Source organism: Mastigoproctus giganteus, chromosome 2 (assembly GCF_048544385.1).
Source record: "Mastigoproctus giganteus isolate SK-2022 chromosome 2, ASM4854438v1, whole genome shotgun sequence".
NCBI lineage: Eukaryota > Metazoa > Arthropoda > Arachnida > Uropygi > Thelyphonidae > Mastigoproctus > Mastigoproctus giganteus.
The window spans coordinates 271,258,936-271,286,164 of record NC_143576.1 but is presented as its reverse complement, the minus strand read 5'-3'; positions in this window follow the sequence as shown (position 1 = coordinate 271,286,164).

Genomic DNA, 27,229 nt, shown 5'->3' with positions numbered 1-27,229 from the left:
AAGTTGATATGCAACCAAGTTACAAAGGAGGTTAGGCAGATTACGAGAAATCCTTGGCAAGGGATGCGAACAAAAACAGTAAAGAGTTCTTTACTTATGTAAACTCTAGAAGGAAGGGGATGAATCAGATTGGTCCACTTGATATTGATGGGTCAAGTGTTGATGATCCTGCTCAGGTAGCTAACAAACTAAATGAATATTTTGCATCGACATTCACACATGAGGAGTTATTCAGCGAGGGGAATGCCAGAGGTGTATTCAACTCTAGCAGTAAGCTACAGAATCTTGAAATAACTGGGAGTAAAGTGGAGGAGAAACTGTTGAAGATAAACACAAGAAAGGCACCCGGGGTGGATGGGATCTATCCAGTTATATTAAAGGAGGCAGCAAAGGAAGTAAGCAAACCCTTAGCCATAATTATGAGAGCTTCCTTGGACTCAGGGGAGGTACCCATAGACTGTAAATGTGCAAATGTGACCCCAATTCACAAAGGAGGATCAAAGGCTGACACAAGTAATTATAGACCTGTGAGTTTAACTTCTGTTCCAGCAAAATCAATGGAGGCACTAGTTAAAGAAGCATGGAGGATCATTTAGACAAGACTTCAGTCATAGCTTGGATCCAGCATGGTTTAGTTAAGGGGAAGTCTTGCCTGACCAATTTGATTAGATACTAAGATGCAGTCACAAAAGAACTGGATGCAGGGAATACCTTTGATATTATATACTTGGATCTTAGAAAGGCTTTTGATACTGTTGCACATGGAAGACTGCTGCACAAATTGGAGCAGTGTGGCATTGGAGGCAAATTGCTGCTATGGATAAAGGGGTGGTTGAGGGGGAGAAGACAGAGAGTAGTAATCAATGGACACTGCTCATCGTGGACTAATGTTATTAGTGGAATCCCTCAGGGTTCAATTTTGGGTCCATTATTGTTTTCTGTATTTATAAATGATATTGATAATGGTATATCAAGCTTAATGTCCAAGTTTGCAGACGATACAAAGTTGGCAGGGTTGTCGAGGACACTACTGACACTATGCTGCTGCAACAGGATTTGGAAAAGTTGAGCAGATGGGCTGAGAGGTGGCAAATGAAGTTTAACATTGACAAATGTAAAGTACTACACATGGGAAACAGGAACCCCAGAGCAACGTATCAACTCTGTGGTACTACACTGACAGTGGTAGAGAATGAAAGGGACTTGGGGATGGTTGTGCAGGCAGATATGAAGTTCTCTGAGCAGTGCAGACGGGCTGCAAGAGTAACTCATGGTGTCTTGTGAATGATATATAGGAATTTTTCAAGCAGGGATAAGGAAGTGATTATCCCCTTGTATAAGGCAATGGTCAGGCCCCTCCTTGAGTACTGTATACAGGTTTGGAGGCCTCATTTCAAGAAGGATGTAGAGCTGCTGGAACGAGTACAGAGAAGGGCAACAATATTAGTGAATGGAACAAAGGGGTGCTCTTACGAAGAAAGGCTTAAGTTTTGCAAATTACAGTGTCTGGAGACTAGGCACCAGCGAGGTGATCTGATAGAGGTGTATAAAGCCTTGAATGGTTTAAGCATGCTCAATGCTGATGGGATTCTTCCTCTAGCTCAGAAAAATCACCTTAGAGGGCATAAATTCAAATTGAGGAAGGACGGATGTCGGATAGAGGATGTCGGATAGATGTGCAGAAATTTACCTTTAGCCAGCGGGTGGTTGGTTGGTGGAACAGACTTCCATCCCTTGTAGTGGAGGTTGATAGCCTAAATAAGTTCAAGGCTCAGCTGGACAGGTATTTTGAACGAACAGAGGGGTAAAGTGGAAGTGGTTTTTTTTTTTTTTTTTTTTTTTTTGGCTGATGCTGCATAAGCTTGCTTTCTTGCATCAAATGCCTTTAGTAATGCTAATGCCAATGCATCCAGGAATATTCTTCTTCTTTCTCAGATGCTTACCGGTGTGATTGACGCCCCCAGTCTTCGAGGACTTATCTCTACTCCACGTGCTGGACGCAGTAATGACAGTCCCTACCTACCTTTGCATTCTAAAGTATCCAACCTGTGCTGTCTGAAGAACTTCTTCCCAAACAACGCAGTAGACCTTTTCAATTCATTGGCAATAGACCACCCTGTGAAATACTCCGAAAGCAAGCAAGCAGTAGAGAGTGAAGAGCATCTCAGAAGTGCACAGCTTACTTCAACTATAATCTTGACAATGAGTGAATTTTATAAACAATATTGTAAATATACACCCTTCTAGCCGGTTGGCTGTGTATAAGGGGTGAAAGGAAAAACACTTGCTTTTTTTTTTTAATAAAAAATCACCGCAACGACGACAAAAGGCCACTTTTATTTATACGAGAAGTGCGAGGACACAAATGAAATGTGGGGTGTTGCGGCAAAATATCACTGCGATGTCCATTTGATGTCACTCTTATTACGATGTCATTTCCAGACGATGTCGTTATTTTTAATATCTGAAATGTGTACGAAACATGCGCGCTGTATTTAAAACATATTTGTACACCCCGTAGCCCACTGGCTGTTCGGGGGTGAACCCAGTGTGAATAAACAGATGATAATAATGATAATAATGCTCGGTGTGTAGCAAAAAAAGTAAAGTTACACAAAAGCAGACACTTCGGATACAAAATTTCGTCGGGTCAAAGACGGGAAAAGGGCATAAGTGGGGTTCACTTTTCCCGTCCCCAATGAATCCCCCCCACTGGGATCCGACCGCATCACGACAGCTGTATGCTCGCAATTATTCGCAGGAGTAGTTATCCCCCCCCCCAACGCAGCCGCAATTTCTATTCCTCGCCGTTTTATAGGTCAACGCACAATCGCCGCTGACCTGCACGCTGACGCGTGCAACGAGTAATTGGCGACCTTTATCCGCTGATGCGCGCTCTCGCCCCGCGTGAAAGGCGATTTCGTAATTCCCATTTGTTAATCTCGGAACAGAAATAGCTTTCACCGAAGGCGTCGCACGAGCCACTCTGCGCGACAACCAGAGCGTCCCGTGCCTCGAGAAACGCGTCGAAAAGTGCCCCGTGGCCACAGGGCAAAGACGTTTTTCTCTCAAATGACGTCATCCGTGTCGGCGAGACGGTCACCCTCGTGACCTTGACATGTGGACATGTGTTTTTGTAAAGGGCGGCACCTAGAACATCTGTTCAACTCCGCCTCGTGTCTCTGTGAAGATCAGTATCACTACAAATGGGCCAGAATGTGAATGACGTTGGTTTGTGTGTATTGTGTGTGTGTTCTGTTGTTCTGTTCTGGCCGCTTGGCTACCCAGAAGCAGCAGTCACCTGCAGAGATGATTCTGGGTACTCGTCCACACCACGGGAAGGTGGGCCAGTCCCAGAAAAACACGTACTGTCTCAAGAGAGACCCTGACCCACCTGGTGTTGCCAGAAGGCGGATCAGATTCCTCTGGGGGCCCATTCCAGAGGGAGGAGATAAACACAGAAGAGCCCAAAAAAAAAAAAAAAAAAACACCGGTGGTGCAGTTAGGGAAAAAAAAAAGTAAAATAATAAAATTAAATTAATTAATAAAATATATATATATATATATATTAAATAATAATGATAAAAAATTAATAATAAAAAATAAACAAATAAAGAAATAATAATAATAAGAAGAAGAAGAAGTAAAAAACAATTTAAATAAATTGGCTGCACTAGAGTTGGCAGAGCGCATGAAAAAAAAAAGGAATAAAAATAATAAAATAAAATAAAAAATAAAAATAATAAAATAAAATAAATAAATTGGCTGCACTACACTGGGAACTCGAAGGAGAGCGCGTGAAAAAAAAACAGATATAAAATAATAAAATAAGTAAATAAATTGGCTCCGCTAGGATGGGATCTCAAGGCAGAGCGCGTGAAGAACAAATTAAATAAATAAGAAAAATAATAATTTAATAAAAATAAAGAAAAGAATAATTTGATTTAGAAAATAAAAAACAGAAAAATAAATAAAATAAAATAAATAAATAAATGAATGAATGAAATCAAATGAAAATGAATGAAAAAATAAACTGGCTGCACTAGAGTGGGAACTCCAGACAGCACGTGGAAAAGAAAAAAAAAAAAAAATGAAGAAGATGGTGGCATGCGAATATAGAACTCTTTAAGTCACTGAAGAGGTATTGTTAGGTGCAGTAACAACTCTGTAGCTCTGCTTCCTGCGCTCAAAGACTTCGGATGCATAGGATTGGAATGCCTTTAGATTGTCAGGTGTTTGGAGTAGAGGCTCTGGTTGCTGTTCTGAGATACCTGGCACAGCCTGCAGCAGGGTCCTTCTTAAATCATCGTACAACCTGCATTCGAAAAGAAGATGTTTCCAATTCTCTGACCTGCCGCAGAAACAGCGATCTGTTGGTAGCAAACCCAGCAGATGTAACTTTTCGTTGAGGGACCCGTGTCCGGTAACCAAGTAGGAGGATTCCAAGGTGAGGGAAAGCCAGGTCTTTACCGTTTTCAGGGTTGTGAAAGTGACATCACGGAGGAATTTTCTGATAACGGAGCCTGTGTGTGAGGTGTTCCATCTAGACTTCCAAATGTTGACGAGTTCCTTATAACAGGGAGCTCTTTCTGCTTTGGGGTCAGCATTGAGATTTAGTTCTAGGCCGTTGAACAGCCTAGAACTAAATCTCAATTTTCTTTTTAATTCTGAAGTTAAAAATTTTGTGTAATCTGCCCTTTATCACAAACACTCCAACGCTCTTTCCAGACTTTTACCAAAGCATCCCAGATTCTTGTCCTTTCCTTCCTCGGATCTGCCGAAATGTCCACTTGTATATTCAGAAAAGAACAGGGAATGCTAAGGCGGATGAAGTAAGCCAATGCGGATCAATAGGCATTTTCCAGTCACAACCTGAAAAGCCGGGGTCGACACAGTTCTGCATGCCATGCGCATTCTAAGCAGCACTACTCTTTAATGGAACTGAACTTTCTAGTAAATAATTTTCCACTTACGCGCTCAAACCAAATTGGTGCACCCTACGTTACCATGGCGATAAATACACGTTCGTGTGGCAAGTTCAGCGCCTTACCTTATATTCCCCAGCCGACTCCAGTGATTGGAGTAATCATCCCAATAAATTTCCTCACCTTTTCTGATAGATAAGTAACGTATGAGTTGAAAGTCAAAGATCCGTCAAACCTAAAGCCTAGATATATTATAATTGCCTTGTCGATTTTATGCTCTACCAATTCATTCTCACAACTGGGGGTCTTCTTCTCAAAAAATGACCCTTGTAGACCACTGTCCTTGTTTTGGTTCCTGGTACAGTCAGTTTATGTAACCTACACCAGTTATTAAGACCAAGCAAAACCTGCTGTGGCTTCGTTTCTAATTGCATCCGTGAATTTCCTTCAATAAGCAGCACATGATCATATACCACCATCTCTGTATGCTCAAAGTCGCTACGCAACCAGCCCTCCAAAACTAGGTTCCACATTAGTGGTCCAAAAACCGATCAGTGTAGACACGGTGATCCGTACCCACACGGATCGGTTACCCTGGTCACCTCTCGTACAATAGAACCAACCGACGTCTTAATACTCACTGTATAGTGAGTTTAGTAGTCCCTTACCACCCTAAAGATCTTAATTGAACGGCCTGCAAGTCCGAACATCATAAGAACGCTGCTCCATTGAATGGAGTGAAAAGCTCCCTCAAAGTCAATAAAGATTCCAAGGACATACTTACTGTTCGAGCCTAATATACAGTTTCGCAATGCCGAAGCACAACTTGTGTTCCACGACCTGGAGTAAACCCATGTTTTCTGCCAGACCAGCCTATGTTTTTTTCAGTATAGTCAATAATCCATCTTGCCAGCATTCTTTCAAACACTTTTCCTAATCCAACGAGGAGGGCAATAGGTCGATAAGATCGTGGATCATTCTTTGACCAAGATGATCCCTTCAGTATCAGCTTTAATAAGGCATCCCTCCATGGTGATGGAAAGACATCATCACGCAGGCAGCTATTAAAAACTTCAAGAAGGATCCCTGATATCAGTTGATGAACCCATATAATGACCTCTCCTTCAATGGGGCCCGTCCCTGGGCATTTATTCTTCCTTATGGGCTTTATTGTTTTTTTTTTTTTTGGTTGATGCTGCATAAGCTCATCTTGCTTATGCTTTTCCACACTTGTTTTCATGCATCACATGCCACTACTACTACTGTTGCATCACAGAGTTCAATCCCCCTAAAGGGATCCTCGTCATGTATCCCAGATTAAGCCTTTTCATCAAAATGTGTTCCTCATCGTCTTGCTCGGAGATAGTATCTACAATCAGATGATCCAAAATCGCAGACATACTTTCTCTCCAACTCGTACTTTTCTGGTCAACACCTCTAATAGAGTATGCCGTATCTCCATTACATATTTTAGTCTTGCCAGTACATAGCTCTTATACAATTCCCCATGGGTTCTCATGCCCACTGTTCTAACCAACGTTCTCCAGGCAGTTAATTTTGATTTAGATATCATACGCAGGTATGCATTCCGTATCCCCGGATACTCTACTTTAAGTACATTAGGTACTTAAAGTAGAGTATCCGGGGTACTCTACTTTTTTTTCTTTGGACTTCTTTGGTACCTTTTCCACGCTTTATGAACCTGCTTCCGAAGTTGGCTTAACTCAACCGACCACCATTTAACTGGAATCCTATTACAGTTCTTTTGCTTCATAGATGTGCTGGAAGCCTCAAAGAGAGAGCGCTGAAGTAACTCCACTGCATTCTCTCCAGACATCTGACTGAATGCCCAAATACCCAGATTCCCAAGTCGGTCATAAATATATTCGTCAAACCTATTCGATAGCAAATCGTCGTAACTGTTCCTGAGACGGAGCTAGTTTTGTTATGTCCCGGACAGAAAATACAATGGCCCGATGATCAGAGCAGACCCAGTCTGCTCTTAATCGCCAATCGTCCACGATACCTTTACGTTACAGACTGTCGTTGCGTTACAGATTGCCTTTAATTTACAGATTGTCAAGTCAATATTTGATTCTCCATTAACAGTGAAGAAAGTACTATCTGAACTTGGTAGATATTATATAAACCATCCACAACAAGCCAAGAATTCATCTAGTTGACGACCACGATCATTTGTAATTCTATCCAACACGATGCGATCTTGCGTTAGAATCCATCGCAAATATTTCTGAATTACTACCCAAGCGATTTTGAACCAGTTCCATGTACCTGATGTAGAAATTAATGTCTGTTGAGTGATGACAATACATACAACATAGATAGAATGATGCAAGATCTGACTCTACCCCTATGCACAACATCTGTGAAGAGCACAACGAATTTATAACAGTAATAACTATGTCCTTCTTAAACACTACAATTGCAAATAATAAGTCTGGTTCATCTGCACAGAGTACACGCTGCAAGTGGATATTCTGATGGCCGACCATTCACTATGTATGCTTCTTGTATGCAGGCTGTATCAATATTATCTCTGCTGCACATTAGTCTAACTTCATCAGCTACCGATTTTGATCTCTGAGCATTAATCTGCAGTATACGTAGGTTAACATTCGAGTGTGCATTGTACTGATAAAGAATTAAGTGATTATCAATGTCTGCCATTAACGTTATCAAATTTCCGTGTTCTCTCTTTGACCAACTTAAGTGCATTCAATATTCTGGACACTGTTTACTCCTTATAGAATGATTGCCACCTCGATTTTTTGCCTTACAATTGGAGCAGATCGGTGTTCTCGCAGATGAGTACAGAATGTGTAGGAGTCCTATACCTGCACAGTGACTGCAGATAGAGTCTGTGCGATAACATGTTCTGACTGTATGACCAAATCCCTGAAAATTGATGAATGTCGAGGCGAGATCCATTAATCCCTACATTTCGAGGGTACAGCTCTAAAACGGTGTTCGCAGGCCGGCCGCTAGTTAGTACACCGGACTGAACCTATCGGTAACTCTCTAGGAAGCTTCCGGATCAGCTAGTGTATAATCTTGCTACCTCTACTCTGCCAGATAGTGACTGGAGGGAGTACGAGTAGTGTGTATCCGGGGAGCATTGTCGAGGCCACGTTATGTCAAGGATCAGAGGATATTCTTACGACATGTACGCCATATCCAAAATTTCATTACTTCATACAGCATGTCCTCCCCACTTTTTCTTGCTATTGAATACACCATGAATTGTCAAACTAATAGAGCAGGCTTCTCTGCGAAAAGATTTAAACAGCCCAAGCACTTCCTAATTCATTTCACAAATATACGTGGTCTCAATTCTAATCTCAACGATGTCCATTTCCACTTGCAGTCTTCCAAACCCCATGTACTTTTTCTGACTGAATCTCAGTTATCAGTTGATTCAACTACTGCTCATCTCAGATGTCCAAATTATTTGCTGTATGATTCCTTTCGCCTCAAAGGTGGTACTTGTGCATATGTCCGTTCTGATATTCCCTGTCAGAGACTTGGCAATTTGGAATCTCCTCTCTTTGATCTTCTCTGGCTTAAAATCTCTCTCTCTCTCTTCATTGTGTCAAATTCATCTGTTGTCACTACCGTTCTCCCAACTCCACTAATCACTTGGAGCTCCTTGACTTCCTCTCTTTGCAACTTGACTTTCTCCAGTCCAAACAGTGGGGTAATTTTGCTTGGTGATTTTAATGGTCACAACTCCAGCTGGCTTCCATTTTCTAGTCACACCGTCCCAGCAGGTCGAGATACTGAAGCTTTTGCAATTACTAATGACCTAGCACAGATTGTTCTTTCACCTACAAGAATACCGGACAATCCTAATCATACAGCCAATACACTTGATCTTTTTCTCACAAACAACGCTTCTAAGTACACGGTCGAAATGAGAGGTCCTTTAGGCACTTGAGATCACAACTTGCTGATTGTCTCTTCTCCAATGGAACCTTTATCTCATGGGTATTCCCAACCTCGTATTGTTTGGCATTACAAGAATGCAAAATTGGATGACCTGCGAGTCTTCTTTTCTTCTTTTCCTTGGTCTGATTATTGTCTCAAAACTTCTGATGTCAACGTCTGCTCAGATCGTGTCAGTGAAATTATTCTTGCAGGATAAACAACAACAGATAGTTCGTGAATCTGCAATATATTTAGCTAATACTATAGAGGATTCAATAGTAAGAGCGGCATATAAGTCAGGTAGGAAGAAGGTTATTAAACTAAAATCCTGCCCATGGTGGACAAACGAACTGACTGTCTTACGACGGGCTGTATATCGAGCTAGGAGACAGTACCAGCGGCATCGGAATTGGGGTCATTCTGAGGTAGTTAGATTGCATGACAATTATGTATCTCTTAAAAATAATTACAAGAGAACCATGGCAACTCGGAAGAGAGAAACCTGGCAATTGTTTGTAAAACAATCGGGGAGAAACGATCCCTGGGGTTTGCTATATAAGTTGTCAAGAGATAAACTGAGAAGTTTGGAGGTATTTAATACAATTCAAGAGGATTCTACTGAGACTATTGGCTGGGAGGATTCAGTAGATGCAATATTAACCAGGCTGTTCCCGGTTGACGATCCCATCTTAGACTCACAGTGCCAATTCGAACTGCGGAGAAAAAATCAATTTTATGTAGCTAGAGGCAATACCATGGCGTTTACAATAGATGAACTAGCAGGGGTGTTAAAGAAACTTAATTTTGCAAAATGTCCAGGAATAGATTTGATTGAGAACGCATTTATAGTGAGGTTTTTTAAGTTAATACCTAACATGTTACTTTTGTTATATAATAAGTGCCTAGAGGAAGGACTGTTTCCATTGAAATGGAAGATTGCTTTATTGAGGCTAATTAGGAAGCCTGGGAAACCTTTAATTGAGCCTAAGTCGTACCGTCCAATTGCTTTGTTGGCTAATCTGCGGAAAGTGTTAGAGAGGTTAATGGCAATACGTTTACAAGAATTGTTAGAACGCCATGACATGATTACACCTAATCAGTATGGTTTTACACCGGGGAAATCGTGCGAGGATGCTCTTCTGGACTTTCATACATACATTTCAAACTCTGATTCAAAATATGAACTCGCTATATATATAGATTTTGAAGGTGCGTTTGACTCAGTATGGTGGGAGGCAGCTCTTTCTCAACTGTGTCGTGCTGAGTGTTCTAAGCAGTTATACAGTCTGTTCAGGAGTTATTTTTCTGAGAGATATGTGACTGTAAGGTCTAAACATTTTCTCCTTCAAAGACAAATCACGCGAGGTTGCCCTCAGGGCTCTGTATTAGGTCCTTCCATTTGGAATTTAGTGTTACAGAACTGGCTGGTTCGACCACAAGTAAATTGTCACGTGATAGCTTTTGCTGATGATGTCACATTAATTGTGGCAGGTCGATCACGACACGATTTGGAGCAAAATGCAAACCGTGTAATAAATGATATTAATACCTGGGCACAAGGATTTAAGCTTACCATTAGCCCCCAAAAGACCAAAATGATGCTTTTTAAAACCAAACTTGATTTGGGACGACCGCCGCAAATAAAATTAAATGGGAGACAGTTGACTATGGTTTCTGAAACTAAATACTTGGGGCTCATTATTGATCACAAGTTGTCTTATTATGCGCATATAACACATCTACATAGCAAGATTAGGAAATTTGCCGGCTATATTATAAGAGTATCAAGAGGAGATTGGGGTGTGTCCAATAAAACTTTATTTTTATATTATAAGGTGGTGTTTCTGCCTATGGTTACATATGCAGCGGGAGTTTGGTCTCACAGAGTGGCTCTTGTTAGATTTCAGGCTAAATTAAACTCACTACAAAGAACGATGCTTCTCAGTATATTAAGGGTATGTAGAACTGTAGCTACGACTGCACTTCAAGTGATGGCTGGGGCAGTCCCTTTGGATTTGTTCGTGGCTTATCGAGGGCTGTGCTATGGCATTAAGAAGAAAATATCTACTAGACTTGTTGGCATAGAAGTTGACATAAATTCTGATATTAAGAGGGAGAAGAGAAGATGTTTAAATGAGATTGTTAACTTGTGGCAAACAAGATGGGACACTGTATCTACTGGTCGAGTGACAAAGAAATTTATTCCGGATGTTACCTTTTTAAGTGACAGAACAGTTCGAAGTTGGTTTACGCCAAGTTTACAAACATCATTTTTACTAACAGGTCACGGCTCGATGAAAGCGAAATTATTTCAGTTGGGTCTTTCGGATACAGATCTCTGTTTTTGTGGTGAGAGTGAAAGTTGGCACCATATATTATATGTGTGTACAATTTACGATAATGTCAGGGAAATAATCAGGGAAATCATTGCTGAAAATGAGTTAGGTCGGGAAGAGGTGTTTGTATCTAATAGGAGTGCATTTCAATTATTCCAGGATTTTGCAAAGGGAGCCTTTGAACTGAGGAAACGCCTGTTAAACAGTTGAACCAGAATAGTGTGTTGAAAAGAATATTGAAGTGGGTCCAGAATGCCCAAGAGACTATTGGTGATGATGAGGAGGATTTTATTTATTTATTATTATTTTTTTTTTATTATTTTTTTAATTTATTTATTTATTTATTTATTTTATTTTTTTTTTTTATTTATTTTTTTATTATTATTTATTATTTTTTTTTTTTTATTTTATTTATTTATTTTTTATTATTATTTTATATATATATATATATATATATATACACGTGTGTTATTTATTATTATTATTATTATTATTATTTTTTTTTTTTTTTTTTTTTTTTTAAGCTCTGGATTGGGCCCCCAGAGGGTTTTTTTTTTTTTTTTTTTTTTTTTGTTGTCTCATAACCTGAGACCTTATGCGTCCCATCTACTGGAACTGGCCCACCTTCCCGTGGTGTGGACGAGTATCTAGAAGCAGCCTTCCTGGTGATAGCTGCTTCTCGGTAGCTAAGAGGTCAGCATAACACAACAACATAACATGCATTAAACTACACGAACATTGCACTACTACACGCTGGCCTGTTTTGCAGAGTCTGTTCAACGTACAAAGAAACGAGGTGGATTTGAACGGACGTTCTAGGAGCCACCCTACCTATACACACACATGTCCACATGTCCACATGTATTCTTGCAGGAATGGAATCCTTTATCTCACACTCCACTTTAAAATCTCTTTCTTTATCTAAACCTTGGTTTTCCAATAAATGTGCTAAGGCTGTCCAAGAGAAGAACGTTGCATATCGTAATTGGCTTGTTTCTAATTCTTCAGTTTCATTTTCTGCCTACACCAAAGCTCGCAACAATTATAAAGCAGTTATTAATCAGTAAAAACTAGAGTTTGAACAGGCTAAGAGTAGAAAACTTGCTTCTTGCCCTAATGGTAGCCAAGCATTCTGGTCTCTTGCCAAAGCTATTGGCCGCAACTTTTGCCCATCTCTGCTCCCACCTCTGTCCAAACCAGATGGTTCGGTTGTCACTTCAGCCAAGGATAAAGCTGACCTGCTAGCATCCCATTTTTCTTCGAGCTCATGTATTAATGATCTTGGTAAAACACCTCACACCTTTCCTAACACGCTCCATTCAATGCCTCCTGTGGTCTTCCGTCAAAAGGATATCAGAAGGATTTTGATGAATCTTGATGCTCAGAAAGCTTCAGGTCCTGATGGTATTTCTCCACTTGTTCTCAAAACCTGTGCTCCTGAACTTACTCCTATTCTTTGCCGCCTTTTTTCACTTTCTTATTGCAAAGGTGTTTTTCTTTCTGCTTGGAAATTTGCTGATTTCCAGCCAGTTCCTGAAAAGGGTGACAAATCCCTCCCATCCCCAATTATCGTTCCATTGCAATTACTTCTACTCTTTCTAAAGTAATGGAGAAATCAATTAACCGCCAACTCTTAATCTACCTAGAAACCTTCCGTCTGATCAACGATTGCCAGTATGGGTTCCGCCAGTTGATCCACTGGTGATATTCTGGCTTATGTTACCCATTTATGGACTAATTCAATGGAAAGGTTCGGTGAAACACAAATAGTTGCTCTTGACATCTCAAAGGCTTTTGATCGTGTTTGGCATAAAGGTCTTCTAAACAAGCTTCCATCTTATGGTTTGCCAACTGTTTTAAGCAATTGGTTATCCAGTTTTCTCTCTGATCGCTCACTGAGGGTGATGGTAGATGGCTCTCTATCTTCTAACTTCTCCACTAATGCCGGTGTCCCCCAAGGTTCAGTTCTTTCCCCCACTCTTTTCCTCTTGTATATTAATGACCTTCTTCCATTGACTGGAAATCCTATCCATAGTTTTGCCGATGATAGCATTCCACTTGCATTCCACTTTCCATTTTGAGAAACCTTGTCCTGCTCAATCAGCTTCAGCTTCTCGAAAATCTGCTACCAATTCCTTAAATGCCGATCTTCAGGTAATTCTCCAGTGGGGCAAAGACAACTTAGTTGATTTCAACCCTTCTAAAACTCAGTCTTGTCTTATATCTCGAAAAATGGATTTTTCTGCTCCTACGCTTATCTTTAGTGACACTTCGATTTCTTTTAGCAAAATGGTATATCTCTTTGGGGATTACCCTCACTTGTAATCTCTCTTGGCACAAGCACATTACAAATATTGCTTCCTCTGCATCTAAAAAACTTGGTTTTCTCTTTCGCTCTCGGCGTTCCTCTTCTTCCAAACAGCTGCTTCCTCTTTACAAATCGCAAATACGCCCTGCCATGGAACATTGTTCCCACATCTGGGGCGGCACCCCCAAAACCTCTCTCAGGCTTCTTGATTCCATTCAGAAGAGGGCAGTTAGGTTAATTAATGATTCATCTCCAACAGAGTCTCTCCACTCGCTTTCTCATAGACGCACTGTTTCTGCTGCATGCCTCTTCTACAGATACTTCCATGGGCACTGTTCTTCTGAATTGGCTTCTATAATTCCCGCTCTCTCTTTCAAAACAGTCCGAACACGTGCCGCCACCAGCCAACATCCATTTACTGTCCAACTTCAAACCCACAGAACCAACTTTTCATCTTCCTCATTTATTCATTCAACTGCCGTTTTCTGGAACAACCTTCCTTCATACGTATTTCCTGAAAATTACAATCTACAGAAGTTCAAGTCCAATGTCAACAAATATCTTCTTTCGTCTTCTCAACCTCCAACCCAAGCACGGTACTAAGTACTATAGGTTCTAATACCTCTCGTGTTTGAGGTTCACATAAAAAAAAAAAAAAAAAAAAATTGTAGCACAAAGTAACTAAATGAAAGTCTTTGAACTTGTACGACACTAAGCCAATGAAAATCCTACCATGCAGTGACAAATGAGTTCTAATACGGCTTGACACCTGGAGGACCCAATTATTTCCTCTATTTGCTTTATTAATACTACAAAAACGGACAAATATCTCCATCTTCACTTCCTCCCTAGAAATGTTCATATTTAGTAAATTTTTGTTGTATAAATCTTCTAACAGGTCTTCCTTGTTCATCGTTTTTTTTCCACATCATACAATATTATTTTTCTCCCTGGGTCTTTTGGAGTCTAGAGAATCGTTAAATGCTCTCGCATTCCTTTACCTCCTGTAACTCCTTTTCTGTTTGCATCTCCAATACCACACCATTGTCCCTAATCTTCCGAAGCCTCCTTATCCTAATTTTCTTTAAGCTGCTTTTAAGCTCTTTAGTTACGGCTAAACGCACCTCATCACTATTTTTCAATCTTGATCCCTCAGCTGCTTTCACTATCAGAACATGTCCTCCTGTCCCATCCAATGATGAGGAAGACAAGCACACCTGACTTTCATTTCTGCCCTTAGTTTGCCCTCGTCCCTCGATGTTCACCTGATTCTGATGTGGTCTATGCCGGATTACCTTACCATATAGTTTTCTTACCATATCCAGGATTCGTGGAATAGACAGACTGGGAATAAACTATATCGTATAAAGCCTGTAATTGAACCGTGGCAGTCTAGTCTGCGCAGGAATCGTAAGGAGGAAGTTGTTCTTGCCCGGACCCGCATAGGACACAGTCATTTGACTCATTCGTTTTTGGTGAGGGCTGATGATCCTCCGATATGTGAGTCCTGTGGCACAATTTTATCAATCAGACACATTTTAGCTGACTGTCCAGATTTTAGCAAAATCCATTTTACTGCTTTTAATCATCTGACTGAGCCGTATACACTCAGTCACATTTTATCCGACAATGACAACGTGTCTGCTGTTTTTACCTATTTTAAATCAATAAAGGTTTTTACTTGTATTTAAAATTGACATGTTATTGTTATTTCTTTATTGATTTATCTTTTTTTACATTATATCTTGACATAGTGTGCATAGTGTTTGGGTCAGGCCCCACCTGTGATTTCTCACATCTGCGCCATATGTACGCTGTGAAGAAATACAGAACTACTGTAAATGCCAGAAAAGTGTTGTCTGTTGTATATGACATATTGCGTTAGGTTCTGTTGGGTGTCCTGGCATTTGGCCGCAGGGCCCCTGGTGGGACCAAGGGCCCTGCACAGGACAGCAGAGGCGATCCAATGTTGGTTTAGCTGAATAGGTTGTGCAAAATGTCATAGGTTGGGAGTCATTCATGGGACTGTTGTCCCGTCCGGTAGTCAATATTCTGGGAAGTGGAGAGGGATCAAAAGTGACATGGGCAGGCGCCACTGTGTGAGTGCCAAAGGCCAAGCACTGTCTGGGAGTCAGCTTTTCAAGGAGTGCCAACCATGATGATGCCAGCATAGTATTTTAATCTTCAGTCTTCCTCTTTTATCAGTTGGGAAAATGCTATCCGACCCCAGTTTGTGTTTGCCCTTGAGGGTCGTTGTTCTGAGCAGCTCTAAGTTCAGCAAACTTTGCCCGTCTGATTGTAAAGACAGCTTGTGCGTAACTCGTTAAGGCTTTGTACGTTGTTTCATTCTGAAGCAGGTATGTTTCATGGTTACGAGAGTTCTCCTGGATTTCAGTAAAAAATTTCAGCCTACAACATCGTAAGCAGGGCACTCATACATGAGATGCCCCCATGACTCCTCTTTGCCACAGTGGCAGAATGGATTGCTTTCAATTCCCATTGCTGTCAATTTCTGTTGAAAGGGCCCATGTGATGTGATCAGGAATGTAACTTTATATCTTGACATGGTGACCTAAGTAATTAGGTCAGTGAAATTTAAATTTTTATATATCACCTGGTTTTGGCGCATTATAGCCTTAGTTGCTAATGCACCAATAAAACCCAACAACCAACCAACCAACCAACCATCTTACAATATCACTATTTTTATTTTCGGTCCTTCAATTTTTAAGGACGGCAATTTAAAATCGAGAAAGGAGTTCGACAAGGAGAGACAACATCTCCGAAGTTGTTTAGTGCTGCCCTTGTGGAGGCTTTCAGAAGATTAGACTGGTCGCAGAAAGGAGTCAATGTGAACGGAGAGTACTTAAACCATTTACGATTTTGGACTAAAGATGAATATGGCTAAAACAAAAGTAATGATGAACAAGTATGCCACAGAAAGGGAAATAATGATTGAAGGAGCAGTAATTGAAAAGGTGGAGTCATATACTTATCTGGGACAAGTTATTAGCTGTAATAATGATAAATGGCTGGAAGTCAAGAGAAGAATAAATTTTGGATGGATAGCATTTAGGAAATATAGTCGCATACTGAAGATCGATATCCCAGTTTGTCTGGAACGTAAAACAATGAACCAATGTATACTCCCCACCATGACATGGAAGTGAAACTTGAGCACTCACCAAAAAAATGGAAGAGAAGCTGAGAACTATACAACGAAGAATGGAACGAATTATATTGGGAGACAGACTGCTTGATAAGAAGAGAAACACATGGATTAGGCAAGTAAAGGACATTCTTATCAAAACTAAAGAACTAAAATGGTCTTGGGCAGGACACAAAGCTCGAAGACATGATGACAGATGGACTAAGAAAATAACAGAACGGTACCCAAGAGAAGCTAGAAGAAAACCTGGAAGACAAAGGCGGAGATGGATAGATGAAATTCATGAGTTTTTGGGTAGTAAATGGATGCCCAGTGCTCAAAACAGAAGGAACTGGAAAGTTGTTGGAGAGGCCTTCATCCTGCTGCCACACCCTTTTCTAATGCACTTTGTGAAGAGCCTTGCCAGTTTTTGTGTTATGTCTCTTCCTCCCAATTTTAACAACTCTACAGTAACTTCATCTTCCCCCGGGGCTTTCTGCTTCTTCATTTTCTTCAATGCATGTTCTACCTCATCAGGAAGAATATCGGGTATGTCATATGTGTTGCTAATTTGAAATCCATTTTTTGTTTGTATTCCTCCAATTTCACCTTCAAGGATATAATGTTATCCTTTAAGCAGTTATTTTCTGCTCCCAACAAGGAAGCATTAAACAGTTCTTCAGTAAGCCAGTCTTCCTTGATCTGGAGCTCCCTCAGTTCTTTCTCATTCGCATCAAGTACCCTCTCTAAGCCAGTGACCTTCTCCTTTATACGTTCATTTTCAGTGCCAACATCATGTAAAGCACTTTCAAGCGCGCGCCATCTTGAAAGTACCCCATTTACAATCCTCATACGAACACCTTTTTTCTCCTGAAAAAAGAAATTGCTCCAGGTCCTTGCGCAGGCAGAGAGAAAGCTCACTAAATGTTTTAAAAGATATTTTCTCAGCTAAATCTACAGGTTGAAACGCACAATCCAGGTAAAAATCTTCTTGATCTAGCATATTCTGTGTTCCATCGCATGCAGACAAACCAAGGGAAACAGGTGGTATGCATTTCAACAACTTCTCCAAATTCTTATTTGCCTTGGCTAAGTCAAGATCCTTCTGCACATTGTGCATAGTATTTTTCGAACTGGTGCTTACTTTGGAACGTTCTGTAAGAACTATCCTTACATATATTAGGAATTTATAATTATAAATTCTCTGGGGTTGCTGTTTCCCATGTGTAGTACTTTACATTTGTCAATGTTAAACTTCATTTGCCACCTCTCAGCCCATCTGCTCAACCTTTCCAGAACCTGTTGCAGCAGCATAGTGTCAGTAGTGTCCTTGACAACCCTGCCCACCTTTGTATCATCTGCAAACTTGGACATTAAGCTTGATATACCATCATCAATATCATTTATAAATACAGAAAACAATAATGAACCCAACACTGAGCCTGAGGGACTCCACTAATAACATCAGTCCACGATGAGCAGTGTCCATTGATTACCACTCTCTGTCTTCTCCCCCTCAACCACCCCTTTATCCATAGCAGCAATTTGCTTCTAATGTCACACTGCTCCAATTTGTGTAGCAGTCTTCCATGTGCAACAGTATCAAAAGCCTTTCTAAAATCCAAGTATATAATATCAAAGTTATTCACTGCATCCAGTTCTTTTATGACTACATCATAGTATCCAATCAAGTTGGTCAGGCAAGACTTCCCCTTAACAAAACCATGCTGTGTCTGAGCTATAACTGAAGTCTTGTCTAAATGATCCTGCAGTGCTTCTTTAACCAGTGCCTCCATTAATTTTCCTGGAACAGAAGTTAAGCTCACAGGTCTATAATTACTTGTGTCAGCCTTCGATCCTCGTTTGTGAATTGCGGTCACATTTGCACATCTTCAGTCTGTGGGTACCTCCCCTGAGTTCAAGGAAGCTCTCATAATTATGGCTAAGGGTCTGCTTACTTCCTCTGCTGCCTCCTTTAATATAACTGGATAGATCGTATCCACCCCGGGTGACTTTCTTGTGTTTATCTTCAACAGTTTCTCCTCCACTTTACTCCCAATTATTTCAAGATTCTGTAGCTTACTGCTAGAGTTGAATACACCTCTGGCATTCCCCTCGCTGAATAACTCCTCATGTGTGAATGTCGATGCAAAATATTCATTTAGTTTGTTGGCTACCTGAGCAGGATCATCAACACTTGACCCATCAATATCAAGTGGACCAATCTGATTCATCCCCTTCCTTCTAGAGTTTACATAAATAAAGAATTCTTTGCTGTTTTTCTTTGCATCCCTTGCCAAGGATTTCTCGTAATCTGCCTTTGCCTGCCTAATCTCCTTTGTGACTTGGTTAGAGACCATCTTATATCTATCATAGGCTTCTGTGTCATGTGTTAATTTGTAAGTTCCCATGCATTTTTCTTCTCTGCCATATGCCTCATTAGTTCATCTGACATCCATTTTGGCCTAAACCTTGAACAATATTTCTTAGTTGGTATGTAAAGCCTAGTAGCTTCCAAGACAAGTTCTTTGAATGCTTCCCATTTTGAATTTGCTGTTGGTAACATCATCAGTTGGTCCCACTGTATAGAATATAAATACTGTCTCAGTCCATCGTAGTCGCCTTTAAGAAAGCAATAACCCTTCCCTTTACCCCTAATGGTAGTTACCTCTTTGAGTAAATCCCACTTCAGCACACTGTGATCACTTCCACCTAGTGGTTCATTTATCTGCAGATTCTTAATGCATGAAGAATCACTGCTGATAATCAAGTCAAGAGTATTACTCCCTCTAGTTGCCTGCCGAACATGCTGATGTGGAAAACAATCATCCAATAAATCCACAAAAGCCTTGCTAGTGTGCGAGTGACCAGCCCCCAAATTCCAGTCAATATCTGGGAAATTAAAATCCCCCATTATAAGACTCTCTGATGTACTGGCCCACTCTATTTCCCTGTAAAGTTCCTTATTATACTCATCAGAGTCATTAGGCCTATAGCACACTCCTACTCTCAATTTTGATCTCCCAATGCTTATTTCACACCAAACTGACTCAACACTGCACTGTCTAGCGATGTCGACTGGCTTCACTTCCTTTGACTTTATGTGTTTCTTAACTAATAGCATAGCCCCTCCCCCTTCCTCTCCTGTTTATCCTTTCTGTAGACGTTGTACTCCCCAAATTGCAGTTCCGCATCCCTTATATCTGTGTGACACCACGTCTCTGAAATCCCCACAATATCTGCCTTTGATGTTTTGAGCAATACCTCAAATTCATCAAATTTATTTACTAAACTCCTAGCATTGGTGTACACGCAAGTATACCTGCACCTGTTTCTATTCTTAGCTACCCTAACACAACCCATGTGTTTACTTGTACCGCAATGGCTCCCAGCAGTCTCTGAAATATCATGCACCTTATTTTCCAGGCTGCGGTTCATTCTAATAGAAGCAGTGCAAGAATCTCTTTCACCTCTGCCAGTGGCTACTGTCAATCTATTGGTCTTTTCTCCCCCCAAGCTAGCAGTTTTTCGATCCACCTAACACTGCCTCGATAGCATCAGCAAATATTCTTGCACCCTTTCTATTTAAGTGTATCCCATCCGTGTAGAAGCAATCTCTCCTGTTAACAAGTACAGAACAGGCTGAAAAACATCTACCCCTTGAGCCTTGCACAATCTTTCCAGGGCCGAACTGATCGACAAGGCTCTCATCATATACTCCCTCCTATCGTGTCTGGGCAGAATTGCAGACACTTTCAAGTTCAACCCTAATTCTCGGCTTTTGTTCATTTTGTTCATTTTTCGGCAGTTCTTGAGATTGCTTAGTGCCCGGATGTTCTCGACACAAAGAAGGGAGCTCGACCTACCAGACGACGTGGGAAAAAAATGAGCGAATGAAATTAAAGATGAAGAGGGAGAGATAACTAATGATTGGACAAAAAAATAAGGGGGTCGATAGAAACAAAAAGGTGATGCAGGAAGCAGACGGGAGCCAGAAAGTCAGAGTCCCGAAACCTGGAAGGAAAGGATCCGGAGAAAAATTCCGAGGAGAGGCGTGAGAGTGGCGGAAAGATATTTTTGGGAGTGCAGGAAACGCGTATACAAAGTTCCATAAAATGATAGAATAGTGGGAAAAAATAATAACAAAAAGAGGCGGAATTGTGAGAGTAAAGAAGGTCGTTGGAGTTATCCACGGAGGGCTAAAAGCAACAGTCCTGGAGAAAGATCCAGTGCGCGGTAGGAACGTCTGAGGTCGAGCCGGGAGCACACCAAGCGAGTCTGCGGTGGCCAAGCCCAGAGAGGAAATAGCGGAAGAAGCAAAAGAAAGAAAACTCATCCAGGTGGTAGAAAAGGAAAGCAAGTAAGTTTCTGTAGAATATTTATTAATAGAAACGATGCTATAAAGAAATAAACGAAAGAAAAAAGTAATGGACAGGAGAGGCAGTAAAGAACTGAAACCAGATGAACCAGATATCGTAAGTGATAGAAAGTAGAGTCAATAACTTGGGAGAAAGAGAGAAAGAAAGTGAGTGAGTGTTACTCATCTGTGATTAGAAGTATCTGAAAAATAAGGAAAGTTGGTAAACCTGAAAAAGGTCAAGTTTATGGAATGTATAACTAGTAATAACAGTGGATAATATTTATTGTGTAGAAATTCAGTAGAACATTCCTCTCTAGAGTATAAAGGATGAAGGTGAAACTTTATGGAATTACCCCTTGTGTATTATACCTACACATGCGTAACCTCAAATGATTGTATTGGTTATGCTATTAGCATTCTCTATAGCAGATGTGGAAGTTACAAATTATGGTTAGAAGAACAAAGATGGGTGTAGACATCGTAACATGTATAATAATTAGTGGATTGTAAGACATTCGATATTATGAATTATATAGAGTGTGTAAATATCTTGTATAGATAAGTAAATAAATCTAGTTTGTTTTATCATGAGCTTTATGTGTGATATTGACACCAAGCATTAACCGTAAGTCACGGGAACTATTCAGAGACGGGGAGAAACTAACACAAATAAGAGAAAATTAGCATTTCCTCCAACTTGGATCTTCTGATACAAAACATCAATGACAAAGGAGTGAGTAAGAAAGGGTGCCGATTAACTGCGCAGCGGATAGCTTGAGGGTCTTGGAAGGGAGGAAACCGCTTGAAACAAAACTGCCGTTCCAACAATCGGTGAGCCAGTTTGTTATTGCCATTTGTATAAATAAAATCCCGCGTTCCCACAGTTCCACACGTTTACATTTGGAACTTTTCCTAGGCCGAGGGAATCTATTGCGTGATGACATAGCCGAGCCTCGCTCGCGAGGTAAGGGTACTCTTTGAACTGTCATCCACTCTATTAGACCTATTTCGATGCCCAACCGCTCTAAAACAGCCGGGAAACCGACTTGTGGAACAAGACATTCTTTTCTTCGTTGATTAAATAGTCCAAATACCATGAATCAAATTTCACCCCATCAAACTACTATTAGGGAAAGATTCATCATTAACAAATATACTCTATGTATTATGTACAATCGATATCAAGCCATAGTTGGCTTCAACAGTTCACCAAACAATATAACAAATCAAACAATACGTCCAAAAGGATAATCTACAGGAGTAGCATTACCAAGGAACAAAAAGTAGAATCTTCAGAGGCAGTAGAAGTCCAGTAGTTCTAATATATAACAATAGCATACCAGCAATCACTGTGAGAACTCGTAGTTAAAATCACTTTTCTCTACACCAACCCTAAGGTACAAAGAGTCACAAGAACAACAGTCTATCTTGGGTTAACTGATCGAAGTTCATCTCTCCTTTTGAAGACACGTGTAGCAAATATTAAGAGCATTAAATGCAACCTTAGATCGAACAAGTAAAGGTTTATTTTCACTAGTGCAGTGTCCTGCAATAAGTTCATCTTTCTTCTTTCTTCTTTCTATCTTTCTTCTTCAACTCTCTGACTAAAAGTAAAATTAATCTTGCTTGTTCTTGTCTATAGTCCAAATATAGTGTCAATCAAATAAGATATGATCCACGTTCTCTTCAGCCCCACACAGACAAAGTGCAGTAGGAGACGGTCCTAGTTTAAACAGTTTACTATTAACGCTGCCATGAGCGGACAGCAGGAGTGTGCCGCGCAATCCTGGAGAAAACCATAAAAATTCTTTCTTCTTGAACTCTCTGACTAAAAGTAAAAATTATCTCATTACACTCCCAAGATGAAGAAGAAGAACTCTTTATTGCATACAAAACGCACATGCCGTACACAATACTCTTCACGGTTACAAGCCAGGGATTTACAGTAAAGGCTAATACAAGGTTACAAAGGCTAATAATTACAGATCTGAGGTATTCCAATCTCTTTGCCACGTTTCAATGTAGATGGAACGCAGCCTTTTCTTTCAGAAGCCAAAGAGGCACTCAAATCGAGCTGCACATCTTCCAAGTAAAGGGGCGCGCTTTTTTCAGATGATAATTCATGTATCTGTATTGAATCTCAGAATGTACTGGTAGTTTTCCCAACAGAACCTGTAAAGCCACAGTAGATGTAGCCCTACATGCTGTTGACATCATCAGGAGAGCAGCACGCTGGTCCTGTAACAACTGATAGCCCCAAACACCAGCACCATAGTTAAAAATAGAAAAAAGACCCAATTATAATATAGTCTGAGAGAGTGACCTCTCAGATCCCACTCCTTTCTGGTTACTAATCGTAATCTTGCTAGAATTGATTTACATTTTTCCTTTATGTACCTTACATGAGACAGAAAACTGAAGGTGTCATCAAGATAGATTCCTAAATAGTGGAGTTGAACTAAAGCCAGTAGTGGAGGAAAGGCACTTGGGTATTAAGATACCGTCAGACATGGAGATCTCCAAGTATTGTAGGCAGGTTGCAAGGAAGGCCGATGGTGTGCCATCGAGGATTTATCGAACAATTGCTAGTAGAGGGATGGACGTCATATTCCTATTGTATAAGGCTTCTTATTGTTAGACCACACTGTGTTCAAGAGTGGAGACTGCACCTAAAGAAAGATATTGTGATTTTTGGAAGGGTCCAAAAGCGGGCAATTCGCCTGGTGAGATCGATAAAAGGGCGTCCATATGAGGAAAGACTTCGAATATGTGGGTTGCACAGTTTGGAGACTTCATTGAGTTGTTCAAGGCTGTGAGAGACATAAGCAAAATGAATGAGGACGAAATTTTCACGGTTATAAATGATTCTAGAACTAGGGGCCATAATTCCAGGTTACGGGGGAGATGTTTAGTTTAGACTGCAGGAAGTTTTAATTTAGCCAGCGAGTTATAAATTACTGGAATAAGTTGCTTACTAGGGTGGTAGAGGCTGACAGTTTGGGGAAATGCAATGTTCACCTGGATAATTACCTAAGAGAGGAGGGAAACGCTTAGGTTGTCCATTTCGTTTTCTCTTATTTATTAATTATTTTTATTTTCTTCTTCTTCTTCTTCTTCTTCTTCTTCTTCTTATTATTATTATTATTATTATTATTATTATTTATTTATTTATTTATTATTATTATTATTATTTTTTTTTTTTTGGGATGGTGAAGCCATAGGCTTCTTTACACCATGTGACCATTGCTAATACTGAATACTAATAATAACGTATATTTGTATAATACTAATAATAACTGAATACTAATAATTTTTTTTTAAACTTTTTATTCGTTGTGTACACAAAATTAATTATGATGTGTGACCTTTTGCCGTGACGGTACAGTGTACTGTACTTTGTTTATTTATCCGCATTGCAATAAAGATTCTCTCTCTCTCTCTCTCTGTGAGTTTAGGAATTTTCGGTGGTTGAGGGTCGGTTTCATCAGTACGAAACGGTCACCATTTGACAACCACACTGTTCCACTGTCTGCTCTGAATAATCCCACAATCCCGGGTCAAAGGTTCTTCTTTCCGTTCGCTAAGAAGAAGAAGAAGAAGAAGAAGAAATCTTTATTGTACAGTAGAGATACAACTTCAAATGAAACAGATTATTCACTCATCGTGTTTTCATTCCGATCCCGTTATTAGAGCCGAGCTTTCGCAACCCATTAATGTTTCTCAAGCCGTTTGGACACCCCCACCGCACCCAACCACTCCATTGCCGGTCATCGGTTTAGGAACGTTGATCGAGTGCGGAATGGTTCATTTTCACTTTGATCAAGTGCGGAATGGTTCATTCACATTTTCCACAAAATTTTAAGTGAAAACCACTTTCCGAAGATATGGAACACGTACGTCGTTAAACCTGTTCCCAAAAATAATAATCCTAAATCCGCAAAAGAGTACAGGCCTATTGCAATTGGATGTTCGTTTCAAAAAATATTTCAGAAATCTATTTTAAGTACCATCATCTATCACTGCTTCGGGCATAGACCACAGTAATTCCATTCAGTGATCCCACAAAGATCTACTACCACCAATCTCATGGAGACTCTATTTCGAATCCAACACTCTCTTAACTTCAGACAGCAATTAGACATTGTCTTCTTAGACGTTGCATCCACTTTCGACAGTATATCCATCTCGGCTATTACTACCATCTTGGAGGAATATTTCCATATAACTGGGCACGTCTTAGCAATAATAGCGAGTTCTTTGAGGGAGAGACACATCACTGCCATAAATGGAACTTCCAAAGAGACCTTCCAAGTCAACAGGGGTGTCCCACAGGGTGGTGCCCTCTCTGCTACTCTCTTTGCAACAGCACTGCATCCCTTCCTGACCCAAAATCGAAAGCAATATGTCGTATATGCAGACGACTTGAAATTTTTCGTCACCCCGAACGACCAAAACACATCCTTACAACGCAACAACGAAGCAAACTCCAAAATCTCTGAGTTGCAAGAATACCTTAATTGCATGGGGCTCCGACTAAACGAATACAAGACAGCACAAATGGTTTTCACCAAAAGGTATTAAAAAACCACATATCAATACGCGTAAATGGCAGTGTGGTCAAAAAAGTCAGGACACATATTGATCTTGGTCTGAAATGGGACGAAAACCTAAACTTCACACCCCATTTCGGACATGTAAAGAAGAAAACTTACGCAGCGCTATGCATCTCCAACAGACAAGAACTGGTAGGTATCAGGAACCCTGACCTTGTTAAACAATATATTTTAAGATGCGTCATCCCCATCCCTCTTCTAAGCATCTTAGATTTGGTCTTCTGCCCCAGATGCTACCATCGACTCTTTCCTGGGTTTAGAGTACTGGATGCTGAGATGGTTAAACAGGATCACTACGCAGCCATTTACAATCTCAAGAACCATTTTATATGCCAACTTGGATGCCACGCCTTGGTCTCCCATAATTGTCACCAAGAACATCCTCACGCTTGCAAAACTACTGACAGGGAGAGTCGACTCGCCGAAAACTGAACACCTGCTGACTCGGCCCCGCATGACGGAAAGGTGGGCGAATAGAACAACATCCCCTCCACTCAGTAGCGCGCTCACGCAGCTGGAAAGCCTTCGGCGATGTTTTCCTTTGAACACCATTAAGATGTTTAACGATGTTTAAGCAGACCCAGAAAAGCTTTGCACAGAGAAGAGGTGCAGGACTGAAGTGTTTTAGAATGCCTTACTGCACCCACATAAGTGTTGAGTGAAGTCCCCAAATGAAAACAAAAGAGGAAATGAAGAATGAACTGGTCGGGACTGTTTTTCTCCTGTTATGTATAAATTATAAATGGATAATTGTGTATATCTGAATGTGCACCCCATGGTTAATAGCCGTAAGCGGGTGTCTTTTGGGATAAAATATGAAGATAGTAATAATTTGCAGCGTGTCCTTCGGCAGCCACTTCAAATTTGCACCCGGCCCTCGCTATCCGGGATGTGTTTCGTGTAATGACTTCGGAGGGTGGGGGCGGATGTCGTAATGGGGTTGGACGACTTTCGGTCATCGTCGAAGGTAACTCGTCCAGCTTTCGAATGGTGCCTCGAGGCAGTGGCCGATTCAGGGTAGGGACACCGGGGCACGTGCCCCACCTCTCATTTTTCGGAAAATATACCTGGATCATTTGAATTGCATTTAGCTACAAAAAACTTTTTTTTCATCGTTAACATTAGATTTTATCTATTTTTGCTTTGTGGCTGTTTTCAACTGGCTGCAGATGGCAACTGATCGGTATCCTTGCCCACAAAATTATTATTATTAATTTATTAAGTGAAGGTTGATTTTGAAATAAACACTTTTATATAAATTTTGAGATCTTTACGATACAATTGTTGTATCGTAATAATTATTTAATAGATATATACATCCAAGCCCCCCCCCCCGTCACAAACGGTGCTCCTCGGGTCATTTTTTCTCTAGATCCGCCACTGTCCTATCGGAGAATGCGCATTCTGTTTTAATTTAGAGAGAGAGAGAGAGAGAGAGAGAATCTTTAATGTCCTTCACTGCCAAAAAGCCAGGGGTTTACATTTTTACAGCCTCCCGAAACTTCCGGGAAACTCGAACAATTTAAAAAAGTAATTTTACAAATGAAAACATATTTTGATACAAAGGAGAGAACTCCTCACGACAGTTAGGTCT